The 15765-nt window shown below is 35.0% G+C and overlaps 1 protein-coding gene across 1 annotated transcript in view; it reads right to left on the bottom strand.

Annotated features, from left to right (window-relative positions):
* LOC150109496 (metabotropic glycine receptor-like) overlaps positions 1–14814 on the bottom strand; it is a 284141-nt gene extending 269327 nt beyond the window's left edge. Inside the window, exon 1 of the mRNA XM_090408590.1 lies at positions 14279–14814. The gene's annotated coding sequence lies outside the window, so the exon portion shown is untranslated. The remainder of the gene's footprint in view (positions 1–14278) is intronic.
* Positions 14815–15765: the final 951 nt, after the last annotated feature.

Raw genomic sequence — 15765 nt, 5'->3', positions numbered from 1 at the left:
ACAACAACAAAAACACACATCTTTGTTCATTTAAGTTTACAAATGCATATTATATTTTGCTTAAAAATACTATTTACAAGTATATTCACTGAGAAAAATTCGAAACATGTAATTACCTAAAAATATTTCATAATATTTAGTTTAGACTCTTAACGTTTTCCAAAGAGTTCAATGAATAAAATATTTGTTACTCACTGTTTCTTGGTTACATTACATCAAAATAGCTGGTCATGCAAAAGAATTTTTAAATCAGATTCCATGGTAACCACACTTCCATACATTTGATATTGTGTCAGTCTGAAAATGACACCATGCCTCCCTAAACACTCTGTGTATTCTTTTGTCAGCAAATATACACAAACAGTTTTCGTAAAATGTTCGTAAATGTCCCAAAATAAAGAATCTTTATCGAATTGGATAAAATCTTGAATTATCAGTATCAGTTGTAGGTGACATCACTGAAAGCTATCCGAAAATGATATCTTTCAGTGATGTCACCTTCCATCTCCACGAGGCTGAGCAGACATCTTCTGGAGGAGTGGGGGGGTGAGGGGAGTATTGCTAGGAAGACCTCTGTCACCCTCATGAGTAACCTTTCACTTCCACAAGCTAATGCTATTTTTTCCCCTCCAAAATTATCAGTATCAGTTGGAGGTGACATCAGTAAAAGATATCCGCAAAAGATGAGCTTGCTCATCTCCACTAGGCTGAGCAGACATCTTCTGGAGGAGAGGCGAGAGAGTAGGGGGTGATGGGCTTAGGTAGGAAAACGATAATGAAAAAAAATTGCCAGTGGGTGAAAAATACGAATTTTCAGTTATCATTGCTATAATTGACTGCCAATTTCTTTTGAATAAGAGTTCAAATTTATTTCCTAAAGAAATTTGTATTTCTGATGGAATTAGGGTAAGATATGCATTGATAAAATCACCTTGTAGTTGGAAAGAATTACCTGAAAGAGTTAAAAAACAGATTTCTTGGTTAATAAAATATAATCATCAACTGAAGTGGGAAATTGGTTCACTATCTTTGGACAAACTAAGAAATTGGATGATAGAATCAACATGGAAATATCATATATTACTTGCCAAAGGAAGAGAAAAATAAAAAACATTAACCAGGTTAATAGGGAGGCCTGTTCTTGATATAAATGAAATTGGATGCCCAAAACGTGAAAACATAACGTGTACTTTTAAATGCTTTTGGAAACAACAAAAGATTCTGTGCTTTTAATAATTCTCAGAAGTATATGTATTGGATTCAAAAATATAAATATGCAAGCCTGAATTTTACTACAGTAATAAATTCCCAACAAACACCAAATGAAAAATAAACTTTCAGATGAGAATCACATTGTCAAAACCACATGATGGCAATTCCATAAGCATGGCAAGAACCTTTGACGTATTTTCAATTTATTTATTTTCTGTATTGCTAGATTCAGTAAATACAATTTGTAAATAATATTTCGTTCAAATAAAATGTGTAAATTTAAATGAACAAATTGGGTGTCGTTGATGTGTTATACAAATTTAAGAAGGAGGATAACGTTTTTTTTCCCTTGTGAAATTTCATGCCACAAAGTAACCAGAGACTTTTTTTTTGATTCATTGAATTAAAAGTGTTATTTGTTCATGCAAGCCCTCAAATATTTCAAGAAACCGTCAAATCTTGGAAGCAAAAGGAATAATCGGGTATTAAATTAATAGCCAGAATTTTAGTGGAGAAGATTTCACCTGAAAAGTTACAATACTGTAAGAATTTGACTATTTTATTTTACAGACCCATTTGTTAATAATATTACAGTCAAATAAAAGGTAACATAGAAATTAACAAAGTATATATTACAGAGCTAATATTCATTGAAATAATAAGAAATAACTATTTATTTGTTGTGCTGGCAAAAAAAAGAAATTTCTAAAAGAAAACACAAGGGTGAGTTCAAAAACCTTGTTTGTCGCATATCCGTTACTTAAAATTACTAATGCTAAAGAAAAATAAATAAAATAAATACATTTCAGTTACAGAAATAGGTTAAGAGCACAAGGAATCGCAGGTAAAATTAATAGTCAATATTGGTTATAAAAATTAAATCTAAGCATTAATTTACTACAGCAATGCATACCGACGGTAACGAAGAAAGAATAATTTTAGGATATTGTGTCATCGCAAACATGTCAAGGCTAAACACTTAGTCATATATAAGTATTTGAGAAATATCCAACTTGAGAAAATGCTACCTTTTGAACAATACTGCAATTTATGGATGTGGCTCATGTCATCTTCATGACAGACCATTTGAAGAAAACCGCTCGTTGGGGGATATTGCTCATGACGATAACATAGCATCTACGGTCTGTAATCTAAAGGAAGAAGTACTCAACTATTTCGGGTTACAGCATTTACAGAAATTTCGTTCTTTGTGGTTTTTGTGTTTGTGTTGTGGTGTGGATATAAAATTCAACTATTTTGGAATATTATTATTATTATTGTTATTATTATTATTTTTTTTTTGGAATATTCGTATTTAGAAGAGCCATTCTGGAAAGCTGTAAGTAATTTTAAATTATCATTAGAATTTCTAGAATACATACAAAAGGGTTTGTAATCCATTTAACTGTCTGCTTATTTTAATTTATTTATTTTAAAATACCGTAGAGACAGCGCCATTTAATTAAATTATTCAGAAAAGCATAGTACCAAGATGTTCTCATTCTGGAAAGAAATGTAAATTAATTTTTTTAACTTAAACATAAACATTGATAATTGTAATTTCAGAAAACCTAATCACACCCGCCATCACGACATGCTCTAAGAATTCCCACCCTTTAACAGTAAAGAAATACCCCAAAATATATTGGAAAATTAGTACAGCCATCTATAGAAAAAAAAAGTGTGTTTGAGTTACATTAGTATATGTAATTAAATTATTCAGAAAACCTAATCACACCCGCCATCACGACATACTCTAAGAATTCCCACCCTTTAATCCCAAATTTTATTGGAATACCCCAAAATATATTGGAAATTAGTACAACCATCTATAGAAGAAAAAATAATGTATGTTTGAGTGACATAGCATATAATTAAATTATTCAGAAAACCTCAAAACTGTGAATTTCCAAAAACATAACATCACGATTCTTATCTCTAAATATCACCTACAAGGCAATAAACAAACCAAAAACACCACGTGATGTTTCTGACAGAAGGTGGGGGGGAAGCAAAATTCCAAACATCCTAAAATCAATAACAACAAACATTCACGTCACGATTCCTTATCATGATCTTGATCTTGTTAGAAGTGTCCCACCAATCAAGACACGATTCCTTATACACTAATATATATCCCTTTCCATTCAAAACAACAACGTCACTTATTTACAACTAACAAATGACATCACTTATTTACATCTCATAACAACAAACATTCACGTCACGATTTCTTATCTTATCTTGATCTCGATCTAGTTTAAAGTGTCCCATCAATCATGACACAATTCCATAGCCAAACCAAAACACCATGTGATATCACAGAGAGACATATGTTCCCCAGAAATTTCCAAACACATAACGTCACGATTCCTTATCTTATCTTGATCTAGATCTAGTTTAAAGTGTCTCACCAATCACGACACGATTCCTTATCTCTAATATATCTCCCTTTTCCATTCAAAACAATAACGTCACTTGTTTACAAATGACGTCACTTATCTACATCTCAGAACAACGCCCACCCACATCAAGATTCCTTATCCTATCTTGATCTTCATCTGGTTCAAAGTGTCCCACCAATCACAACACGAATCCTTATCTCTACCATCACCCAGAATTCCATACGCAAAACAAAACACAAGAACTGAAGCCATTGACATATATGCCCTCAGGGAAATTCCTAACATTCCAATCTCATAACGTCATCAACCAATCACGTCACGATTCCTTATCTTATCTTTATCTTGATCTGGTCAGAAGTGGCTCCCCTACTACTGACAACTCTGTTTGTTAGAGTATTCCAATATATGACAGGTTGGAATGTATTTACATAAGTTCAGGTTATTCCTCATTCAGTTTTAAATTACTGCTCCATAACTTGCTGGTCGCAATAGCTTCAAAAAGCTATTCAGTGACGATGATTTAAAATTTGAGTATTAGTATTAATAAGGGAGTCTTCATAACTCAACCAAAGGCATTGGCAATACCTTTTGGTTGGAAAAACTTGATTTCAAATTTGTCTCGGACACGAATAATCTTTATAAGAACTTTTCAACTAAAGGATGAGAAAAGAAAGTAGAAAGAGCGAAATTTACCGGAATATTTTTCAATAAGCATATTGCCACCCTGTCCTAGTAATCTCAAGTTTCGTAATCGTCAGCTGTGGTCCTTTAGAGACCTTAAGGGCTGCAAAGGAACCACAGACGACATATGATTCATAATAAAATATTCCATAAACCTATTAAAATCTTGCATATCTTTATAAGATGAAATTCTTTGTATTCAGCTCCTCAAAATATATTAGAATACCTAAATTAAACTCATTTACAAGTAAATCAATAAATAATCATGACTAATAATTATAAATAAATAAATCACAAGTAAATAAATTAATGAGAATCATTAATAAATAAATTATAAAGATTATCATCAAATTCCTTATATATACTCTTAACGAGTATACAGGATGCCTTCTTAGTACTATATGATATTTACATTCTTACCAACTTCCAAAGAATAATTTTCCTCAAAATTAATCGGTTATTTTTTCCAAGGCTCAAATATGGACAGATGTTATATTTCGGCCTTCTTAACTGCATTAATCCATCTAGATCTTGGTCTTTATAAGGACCAAGGCTTTTTTCTTATCTATACCATGGTTAGGAATGGCTAAAACAACAGTCAGAGACCTGTCTAAAATCTGGAAGGATGGATCTATCTCCATGGGAACAAAGTTGAGGATTTTGGATGCAGTTGTTTTTCCAGCAGCGACTTATGTATATGAGACATGGAACCTGAAGTCAGATAAGAAACTGATATATGCTTTTGAGATGTGGTGCTACAGAAGGCTGTTGAGGATATCATATACTGAAAGGCGTACAAATGAATGGGTGTTAGAAAAGATTAGTAGAACTTTAAGGCTCCTTAAGGATATTGACAGAAGAAAGTTAAAATATTTTGAAAACATAGAAAGGATGGAAAGGGGACTTCTCAGAACAGTAATAGAAGGTAAAGTTCCTGGAAAAAGAGGCAAGGGTAGACCATCAATGAGATGGATGGATGGACGGCGTGTGTGGAGTGACTGATCTTCAGAGAGTTGAGGCCGCCAGAAAAGCAAACAACAGGACTACATGGCGAGGACTGGTGTGGAACATCACCGAGCATCGGAGTGACCATACGGCATCTGTTGATGACCAGTGAACATAGTAATAGGACCACCTTAGATTAGCTCTACTAACACATTCTAAAATGTTAACAATGTTATATTCCTTCCTAACATCATTTTTAATATAATTCTGCTAATATGATATTATCTGTTCATGCCGCTAATATAATTTAGTCTATGATCAAACCTAGCTCTCAGATCCATAAGTTATTGGTATGAACAATGTCTCGTATACTACAGTAGCTGATTTAGCAATTTTCCCTCTTCTTCCATTAAATTTATTCAGATGAATCCCCCACCATCCTAGCTTTTCTCCTTCGAGCCGCATCAGACGTACTTCTAAAACGTATTGTTTGATTTAAATTTTTTAGAAATATTACTTATATTTTTTACTGTTTTTAAATATATTTTTAATCATTCGGATGCATATCTATTTATGAAAATGGAAATCAGAATTAATTCTCCCTTTATCTATAGGTAAACGTTTTTGTTCTGATGTCGGCATAGACCATAAACATATTCCAGATAACTGCAGTACTTTAGAAAATTGTAACTGAATAGAAGAATTCAAGAAAGTTTACAATAAACATATATTATAGAATATTCAATCACTGCTTAGTGGATGGGTTTTTATAATTATTCTTGGTTTCTGAAGAGAGAAAAACCGAAGAGTTAAGTGGAACGTAGAAATTGGGCGGCAATTTTCTTAATATTAACTTCAATAAGCATTAAATTTAAAAAAAAGAAATATACCCTTCTAGTAATTTTAAAATGCCTGGTAAAAGCAAATCAAGTTGTAGAATAAAATGAAGAAAAAGCGCAGTTATTAGATGGGGTAGCCGCCAGCGAAAGTTACGCTGTGGTAGAACATGTTTACTTTCGTTTTATTAAGAAAATTGAACACAGCATGTGATTTACTTTTAAAAGATCTTCGAGTGAAAAATTATCTTTTGCACTTCGAAGGAAATCTTTCCTAGAAAAAAAAAAAAAAAAAAAAAACTACTTAACATTCTTCGGATGAGAATCAATCTCAGTAGGCAGGGCGTTAAATAGATATTATACGATAAGTAGGCGGAGGGATATCTCAGCTCAGAATAATATATACCAGGCCTGCACAACATACGGCCCGCAATGTTATTTAGTTTGGCCGGTCTGCCTGATTGAAATTATTTAATCATACCGGGAAATATGTAATTAGACGATTTTTTCCTAGCCTTGAATTAAATTTTTATTAAGACTCTGCATGTTTACCTTCATGCGATTAATGTCGCAATCATGTTTCTTTCAACTCGACAATAAATTGCATTTGGAGTTATTCCCACAGTCGTATTTAATAAGAAATTATTATAATCACTTCGAGGTTTTTTTGTTAGCGCTAGTGTCGCTGAGGGGAAATTCAAAGTTACATCTCCGTGATAACGACTTGATATCTACGGACGAGCACGAATCGTATTACACAAAATTGGCCGTGCCTTGACTGGCTTTGGCAGTGTAGTGGTTGGTTGTAGCTGGAGCAATACATTACATTACTGTTATCATAACCTGCATTATTGTGAGTTTGTCATCATTAGTTTTTTGTAATTAATATTGTCAATCTCGACAAAATGAGCTTAAGTAAAAAGCGTAAAATAGATTCGGAGCATCGAGCATTTTACTCTGAGTAGACAAACAAATTTTTTTTACGTTAAGGACAAAATAGTGTACATTGTTTGCCGGATCTATCGCTGTGCCCAAAGAGTACATTCTGAGACGTCATTTTGAATCAAAACATCTTAACCTTGGCAAGTTGGATGCAAGTGAAAAGCAAATAAAAGCAGCAAAGTTATTGAAAGTCCTTAGCCGTGAGCAACAAGCCTTTAAAAAAGTGACATCTGCAAATTAAGTTGCCACAAAGGTAAGCTTAAAAATATCTCAAGAAATAGTTTGCGCTGGCAAATCATTTGCTGAGGAAGAGTTGATAAAAAAGTGTCTGAAAAAGATTCAAGGTCCGAAATGATCTGGCCCTTGGTCAGGTGGTGCAAGTTGGGTTTGGCCCTCAAAGACAATCAAGTTGTGCAGGCCTGATATATACTAACTATCCATTAGTATCACTACGCACTTATTAGTGTAATATTTTTTTGTAAGCAGGCCTTAAAAAATAAAAACATAACTTTCAGGTTCAGTGATCTAGTCTACCTATTTGTTACTAGAAATCCCGAAAATATAGTTTAGATTATGCCATCAATTGATCATTGAAATACTAGGATCTATTAAATACTGGAATAAATATGTGTATGTTGACTACCTGGAATAAAAATGTGGTCATTGGAATGAAGAAATAAATAAATGTGTATGTGTAATGTATATTATCAGCTAATTTCATTGGGAAATTTGCATTTTTGAGTGCAATTTTAATTTAAATTTTCTCTCATGGTTTTACTTCTTATACTAGAAAACCATATGATCTATGCTGTTTACAATTAAGTGAATTCGGAGCACTTGGGATTGTTTGCAAACCATTTAACATTACTGACACTATTTGCAAGCAATATACGAGTAGAAACTTTGTTAAGTGGAAATGAAGACGGCTAAGTGTGTGGATGAGTCACACATTTAGCCGTGTTCACAAAAAATGTGAAAGTAATGATGAAGAGGAGATGAATAGATACAACCCCAGCAAGAAAATCGTCAGTATAGTGAATGATCATAAAATGATGCACGATCTGGGGATTTCGTCATTTAATGAAAAAAAAAACATAGTTTAGGAGCATTCCAGACTACTTGTCCACATGTAAGTTCATCAAGAACTTCAGAAGAATGCTAACCAAAAGTCTTCCAACCAGATGTGATGCGTTCAATGACAGGTTTTAATTCTTATTCAGCAGTGTAATGTACACTACTTTTGAAAGAAGTCAACGGACACCCTCATTGGTAATGCGCATCATTCCATGTAATGAGTCACGCGTTTGTAGCCGGTATATATTCCTCTAATTTATCGTAATAATAATCAGTGCAACTGTGTCCCGGCTGACGGAGTCTGAAATAGGCGTTGTGATATGATGCCAAGTTGCAGGCCTATCTGTTCAGCGGTGCAAACTGCGTGTATACAATGGGATGTGGAAGCTAGGTTATTAGCGACGAATCACGCTACACCCTCTACCGAGCAGATGGACGGGTGTGAGTGTGGCAGATGCCGGATGAACGTTTCTTACCAGAATGCGAAATTCCAACTATGAAATTCTGAAGTGGCGGTGTGATGATATGGGCCTGTTTTTCCTAGTTTACCCTCGGACCCTTGTTTGTAGTGCCACGAGCATTGAACTCTGAGAGGTATCTGAACATTCTGGACAATGCAATGCTTCCTATTTTGTGACGTTTCTACGGAACTGACCATTGTCTCTTTCAGCAAGACAATGCACCGTGTCATAAGGTTGCTGTTGTAACTGCGTGGTTTGTGGGCATGAACGTCACCAAACTTGACTGACCTCCACAGAGCCCTGATCTCAACCCTACTGAACATCTGTGGGGATGAATTGGAGCGTCGGGTGAGATCATGGGACATCTACTCCAACAACAGTCCAGGACCTCGTATCTACAGGAAAAATGGTCCAAAATTCCCATTGATGGCTAACGTACGATTGTGAAAAGTATGTCCCATAGGAATGTTGCAGTCATCGCAGCGAAAGGAGGTCGTAGATATTATTAAGGTGAGCACCATGGCTGTTTGTTCCTCACATTATGGTGTCCGTTGATTTCTTTTCAAACAGTGTATGTGAATACTTTCATATCCAGAAAATTATTTTGTCAGCAGTAGGACCTGTCTGTTCGTGGAGGGCGCAAGATTCCTGATATAACTTGGCAATATTTTTATTTTTAACATAAGGAGAAAATGAGGTTTGCAAAAGTCTGAGGACCGGAATTCCATGTATTCATTAGAGTCTTTTATTTAGGCATTGCAAGTGTTTTGGGGTAGCTTAACCTTCCTGAATCATGCTGTTGTTTATAGGAGGGTGATTTAGTACATATCGGAATCTCACGCAAACAGAAGCGCGGTTAGTTTGTAATATAATAATTTATTATTATTACTTGTACTAATAAATTGACTAAACGCTGTAACGATAATGCTGAAGCAACTTGTGGTGAAGGACGATAAAGTTCTGGAATTATAATACTACCCATTCAGAAATGTTAGTTGCTTTGTACATTTGCCTACCGGGTGTTTTTAGGATACTTTATGTTGTGGCATTTTTATTATGTTATATTAATAACCTTAAATAACATATAAAGCAATACAGTAATACATAAAAATTATTAGATCCATTTCGTAAAATATGTAAGGTACTTATTAAATTTGTGTAAAACAAAAGGTATAAACAACCATTTCATTACAATTCATAATTTTGATTTTAGTTGGCTATTTTACGGAAATTTAGAAAACAAAAGCAGTTATCTTGAAAAAATGGCCCAAGTTATCAGCAATAATGTCAATGAAAAAATTAGCTTGCGTTTAACAGTTGCAGTAAACAGCCGTTTTCCAGAATGATTTCAACACATATTCACACAGTAAAATTATTAGTTCAAAATTAAATACAGAGATTTCAGAATTTGCATTTTATCCTATTCTCACCGCATGCTTTGCTGCTGGTTTTTTTTTTTTTTTAACAGAACAAATATTTTATACTTGACGAATTATACTTCAGTGCTATCTAAGCTTCTCCGTCTCCTTTATAATGAACAAGTTCTTATTTTTACCAATAAAGTTACCGAGGACATGTTTTCATTTAGTCATCACCTTCAAACCTTTCAATAAACTTAGTCATTTCTAACCTTCAACTAAGGAATGGAGCATGGAATCGAAATAATTCGCAGAAGCCTTTGGAAATAATATTAATCTAATACAAAAAAACAGCCATAAATTGTTTTCAATAGGGGTTTTGAATAGGAGTTGATTAAAGAATTTAGATCGTTGAATTAAAGAGAGTTCGGAAGCCCTCTGAATCCAAAATCTAAATCAGAAGGATGTCAAGCATGCCTAGTCTGAGAATTATCGCCCATAACTGAATGAAATTTTTTTATTTCATTCAGTTATGGGCGTGTTAGTCGCTGTTATACGGAGGTTTTAACCTCCTACGAAAATTGGGTTTTCCCCCTCAAAACAGACAAACCGGCCAAATGAACACACGCTATTAACAGCGACATAAGCACACTAGCCTCGTAGCCATAGTTACTCCAAAATAATTCTGTAATTCCAAAACAGCAACAATAACAACTTACTTTTCCAAGTAGAGAGAAGTTTGTTAAATTATTCTTCTGTTTATATAAACTTTAATCTATTCGTTCATTTTCTATACAAGAATGGAATAAGAGTCCGTTGCCTCTGGTTTTGAATAGGAGTTGATTATAATTATGTCTCGATCATATGTATCGTTGAAATTACCCCTTTTCTTGGAGGAAATTTCTCCTGGAACTCTTGCTACTAATCCCTATAATAGCCTACATCTAACGGTCTGACGTCAGAGTATTACATGCAGTGGCGAAGTGACAGGCCCAATGAAAGATATCCTAAGGGGCCATTAAAATCTTAATCGCGCCCTTGGGCTAACAGACGAAAGACAACAACCACCTTCTTTCAATTAGAATACAAGGGCACAGTAAATGAAGTGTCTACAGTACATCAGCCAAAAATAACTCTTGATTCAGCTATTGTGATAAATAATAAATCGCAAGAATATCCGCAAGACCTTCCATAAAGAAACACCTTTTTTTTTATGGTTGTCTCGTATTGCATCCATATTTTATTATTATTAGTTTGGCCGTTCGACTTGCTGTTATACACAAAAGGAGAAAAACAATGTCATAGCGTGATGTTATTATTGGTGCTTATTCTCTGAACATTCATGCACCTCTTCTCCTTAGCTGAAAGGTGAGTAGGTGTGCCTATCGGGGGGGGGGGGCATTATATGATAAAAAAATCCTCTCTTTAAATTGGATTTGTTCTCTGGTCCGTCAGTCTGTTGTGTGGAAGATAAACTCGTCCCACCTCAGTATAAAGGCATTTGTTCCTCTTGCTAAGACTGGAATCGAAATGAGGTCTTTCGAAACAGGACTGATAGTCAGCTTCTTGGCAAAATTTACAGCGTTTGTAATGTTATTCGGCCGGAAATGACTTTCACCACCTGCTATTGAACCATCATTTCTCTGCTTCTTTGGAGGCTGGGAGTGACTTGAAATAAGTTCTCTGTTTGGTCTTTAGAGAAAGGTTTCCTGATGATCAAACTCTCCACCTACGATACTAGTGAGCTATATAAACCCTTCAGATCTACTATGTTATAAAGTGTTAAGAGACAGGATGGATTTAAACTCATATAATAACTCAAGGCTACGCCTCTTTTATACGAATGTGACAAGTTTTATAGAGTGTGACAAATATGTTAACATATTACCAGTAAAAATTTCTAACCATCAGACTGCGAGTTATAATCCCACCGTGTCTATCGCCGTTTGTGATTATCTTTAGGTAGGAGATGAATTTTAATATTTCGTATAAGACTACTGTCCCATTGAACAGAGGCTAGATGACTTAAAATTTTCTGGGTTTTTTTTTTTTGTTTCTAGAGCAGGCTTATCGGATTATATATAAAAAATAAATTCTAAAAATATGTATAAAATTAAAGGAAAATAGGGAAAAAAACCAGTTTACCTACGATACTAATGTACTAGAGGTGTGCAAAAACTTTCATTATTTGAGAGCTAACAAAAAAAAAAAGCTTTCGAGGGGGAAAATTGTTCGAACCTTGTTTTGCCTTAACTCTGGTTTACCTGAAAAAGAAGCAAGCATTGTCGAAGTTCTTGAATCTAAGTACGTCCAACTAAGAGAAAGTTATCGTGTTGGCCACACTACAGAATCATCCTTCTTACAAATATTCTTACTACATATCACAACCAAATAACTAACCTCGATTTGTGATTATGGTTCCCAATGTTTTTTTTTTAATTCCTTGATCGTACTCAGATAAATCAAATAAATAAAACATTTTATTTATTTAAAAAACTTAAAACATTTTTAAATACATAAATCAATCTGCATTGATTCATCTATATCCTCTAATTACCTAAAAACAAAACTGATTATACAAAACAGGCAAGATCTCTCCTAGAATAATGTCATGTCATCAAATACACATTGATATGAGGCATTTCCGGTGATAATAAATATTCTGTGTGACATAAACTAGGTACTCAACTTAACTCCACTCTGCGTTTAATAACAGGTTGCATTAGGAGTACACCCTCACAATGGCTCCCCACTTTGAGCCATATTGCTCCTCCGGAACTGCGACGACAGGAAGCCTTGCTTCGTGAATATAAAAGAATTTTAAATAACAAAATCTCCCAATACATGAATTTATTCTAGATGCTTTATCCAATAGACTAAAATCCAGAAGACCTCCCATAAAAACCGCCCGTAATCTTCTTAGCCAGAATGACAGTATGGTGAGTAGGTGGGATGTACTGTGGTCCCAAGCAGTATCACCTGAAGTTTTCAATCACATAAACATCTTCCAAAAACCATCTGGATTTGACCTGCCCAGGAATATATGGACGACGGCTAACAGGATTCGTACAGGCCGTGGTGTATGTGGAGATTTACCTTCAAAGTGGGGTAAGATATCAAATCCCCACTGCTCCTGTGGAGCCGAGACCCAAACCATTTACCATATAGTACAGGAATGCGAGCTGACAGCATATCCAGGTGACTTTAAGGATATCTTTGACCTATCCCCAGAGGCGATCAACTGGATCAAAAACCTAAATATTAAAATATGACTAATCTTCTGTCTGATGCTTGTCATAAATTTCATATTTGTATTTGCTTGAATATAGACTTTTTTTTAATCATATATGTGTATCTTATTTATACTCATGTGTATTATATCTTATTGTCTTTTAACCATGTACAAGCCATACGATAAATAAATAAATAATTCTGTGTGACGTAGAATCCAGAGGCCTATTATGATAACATCTCTTCGGTGCTACCTACTCTGCACAATTCCAAGCCACAGCTATTACGGGAGTAGCATGGGTGGAGCGAGTATATTATTGCACGCACTGCAACAACCATTATAAACACTTGTAATGTTGAATGAATATAAATACCGCTCCCGGGAGTGTTATTGCTCGAAACGAACGTATTTGCATATATATTATTATATATCACATGGATTTGAATGCTATAGGGATAACCAGTAGCTCAAATCGATTAGATTGTGAAGTACAGTATCTCTTATTTGAAAATAGGTATTTTTTATACTCAGGTTATTGACTGTGTTTGTATTTGTATGCAAAATACTTATATTATTTTATTCAATCAGTTGAATTGAAATCCAGCTGATTTTTGTTGTTATTCCTTATAAGTATGGACTGGCTTAAAGGGGCGAAGCAAGAATGCTTTTCATCTTCCCCGTTATCTGTAGAGATATATAAGGTGTTATTTAAGGTGTTATTGAGCTATTAAAGCTCCGATCATGGCAGGAGGGTAACAGCAATAGCCGAGCCTCAGTTAGAACTTCATTGGCTACAGCATTGCCGCCTATTTATTACGCTTCCAGGGGCTTACTCTCCTGGATACCGATCTTGTTGGTAAAATAATGTGAGTTTCTTATGCTATAAATTAATGGAAAATAAATAATGGTGTGTTTAGATTAACCATAAATTTTAAAGAAAAGATAAAATTAAGCAGATTTTTTTCCAATAAATAAATCTATCTTTTCATATACAGTAAGATTTTATAGTTAAATTACTGTTTAATAAAGGATTTTTATTAATAATTTTAGAAAGAACATCTTATTCTTTCTAAAATCTTGAAAATACATTTTGCGAAAATAAAATACTGAATCACATAAACCAAACACTTACCAGAAAGAATGTTGCAGTCCTATTTCTTTAAACTCAGCACGATCTGCTAGAAACAAAACTGCATTCACCAACAGGTGCTTTGATAGGGCGCGCACCACAGGCAGCCTCCGAAATAAATGAACCGGATGAGGCGCAACAGATTGTCTCTGTGGATGTTGGTTGTGCTCCCTCTATGGATAGAAACGTAGCCGATCTAGCTTAGTAGCGTGAAGGTCACATGCCTCAACCTGTGGTTGAGATAGAAATCTTAAAAGCCCGTTTCATACTCTTCTTCACACGTAGAGATTCGGTTGGACCATCGGACAGGTCGGTACTCAAACCGTGCAAGCCATACGATATTGGTGCGTTGTTCTTATCTCCCAAGCTCATCATGCGTATGTCGGCGTGCGTGTGTGTGTGTGTGTGTTCACCCGATCCTATCCCTCTTATCTAAGCAGCTGGTAGCCGTTGACGGCTTAGCGCCTATCGCGCTGGCTTCCCTGACACATGCACTATTATACTATGTCATCATCTCGAACACAAGCGAAGGGAAATCACCTTCGCCGCCATGCTTGGCGTTTGGAATCAATAGGAGCGTTTCTCTGTCAACTGCCTTGGCTCGATCGACGGAACTTATTCCGGGAGGGGTCCCGTTGCTAAGCACCCGTAACTCAGGTTGGGGAAATGGTAGCGCCACCTGGAGGAATTTCGTTCAACTTCGGAGATCGTTGATCAGTACTCGGCCAGGTTTAGTACGCTCCGGGGATTGAGGCGTTCGTCTGAAGTCCATGCTCTGTGCAAACGGTAAACGATCCTTTTTAACTCCCAGTTACTGACTTGACCTTCGCAACGTCTCAAGAGGAAGAAACGAAAGTGGTATTTTCTGAGTTTCAGATGACGCACGTAGATGTCTTGCGCTTTTATTTTCTGTTTTATTTTTTCTCGTGTGTGTGTTGTCACACTATCTGCAAGGTTTTCAACTAATCGTCGCCAACACATGATTTTTGGAATTATATTAATTTTTTGCAATTTATTTTTATATATATTTATTAAACCATACTACCACATATGCTTTTTCTTTTATGCTATGGAAAATTTTAATTTATGGTTCTATACTGAATTATACATATTTTAAACTTAGTGGCAATTTTATTAAGAATATCGCCAAATGGATCATGACACTGTATTCACATAACGGTTGTTACGACGTATAAAAGGTTGAAACATAAACCATCATGCAATCAATAGTTTAGGAAGTCTCTCAGAATGAAGGATAGATAAAAAACACGATTCGGCAGATTATGAACGTGGCATGATTGTGGGCATCAAAAAAGCTATTGTCAGTGTTGCACAATTGGATATTTGTGAATATAACTAGGGACTAAGATAACCATAAGCCCATTATCACATATATGACAATACTGTCTATTAAATTAATGGTGGACGGTAGATGGCTCTGTGCGTGTTAATGATAGTAATGTGTAACAGTAGGATTAAGTAGAGGAGTA

The sequence above is a fragment of the Typopeltis vanoorti genome, chromosome 2 (assembly GCF_054136105.1).
Source record: "Typopeltis vanoorti isolate ZY-2024b chromosome 2, IOZ_Tvanoo_1.0, whole genome shotgun sequence".
In the NCBI taxonomy this organism is placed as follows: Eukaryota; Metazoa; Arthropoda; class Arachnida; order Uropygi; family Thelyphonidae; genus Typopeltis; species Typopeltis vanoorti.
The sequence above is the reverse complement of the archived record's forward strand: the minus strand, read 5'-3'. Positions and strand labels throughout refer to the sequence as shown.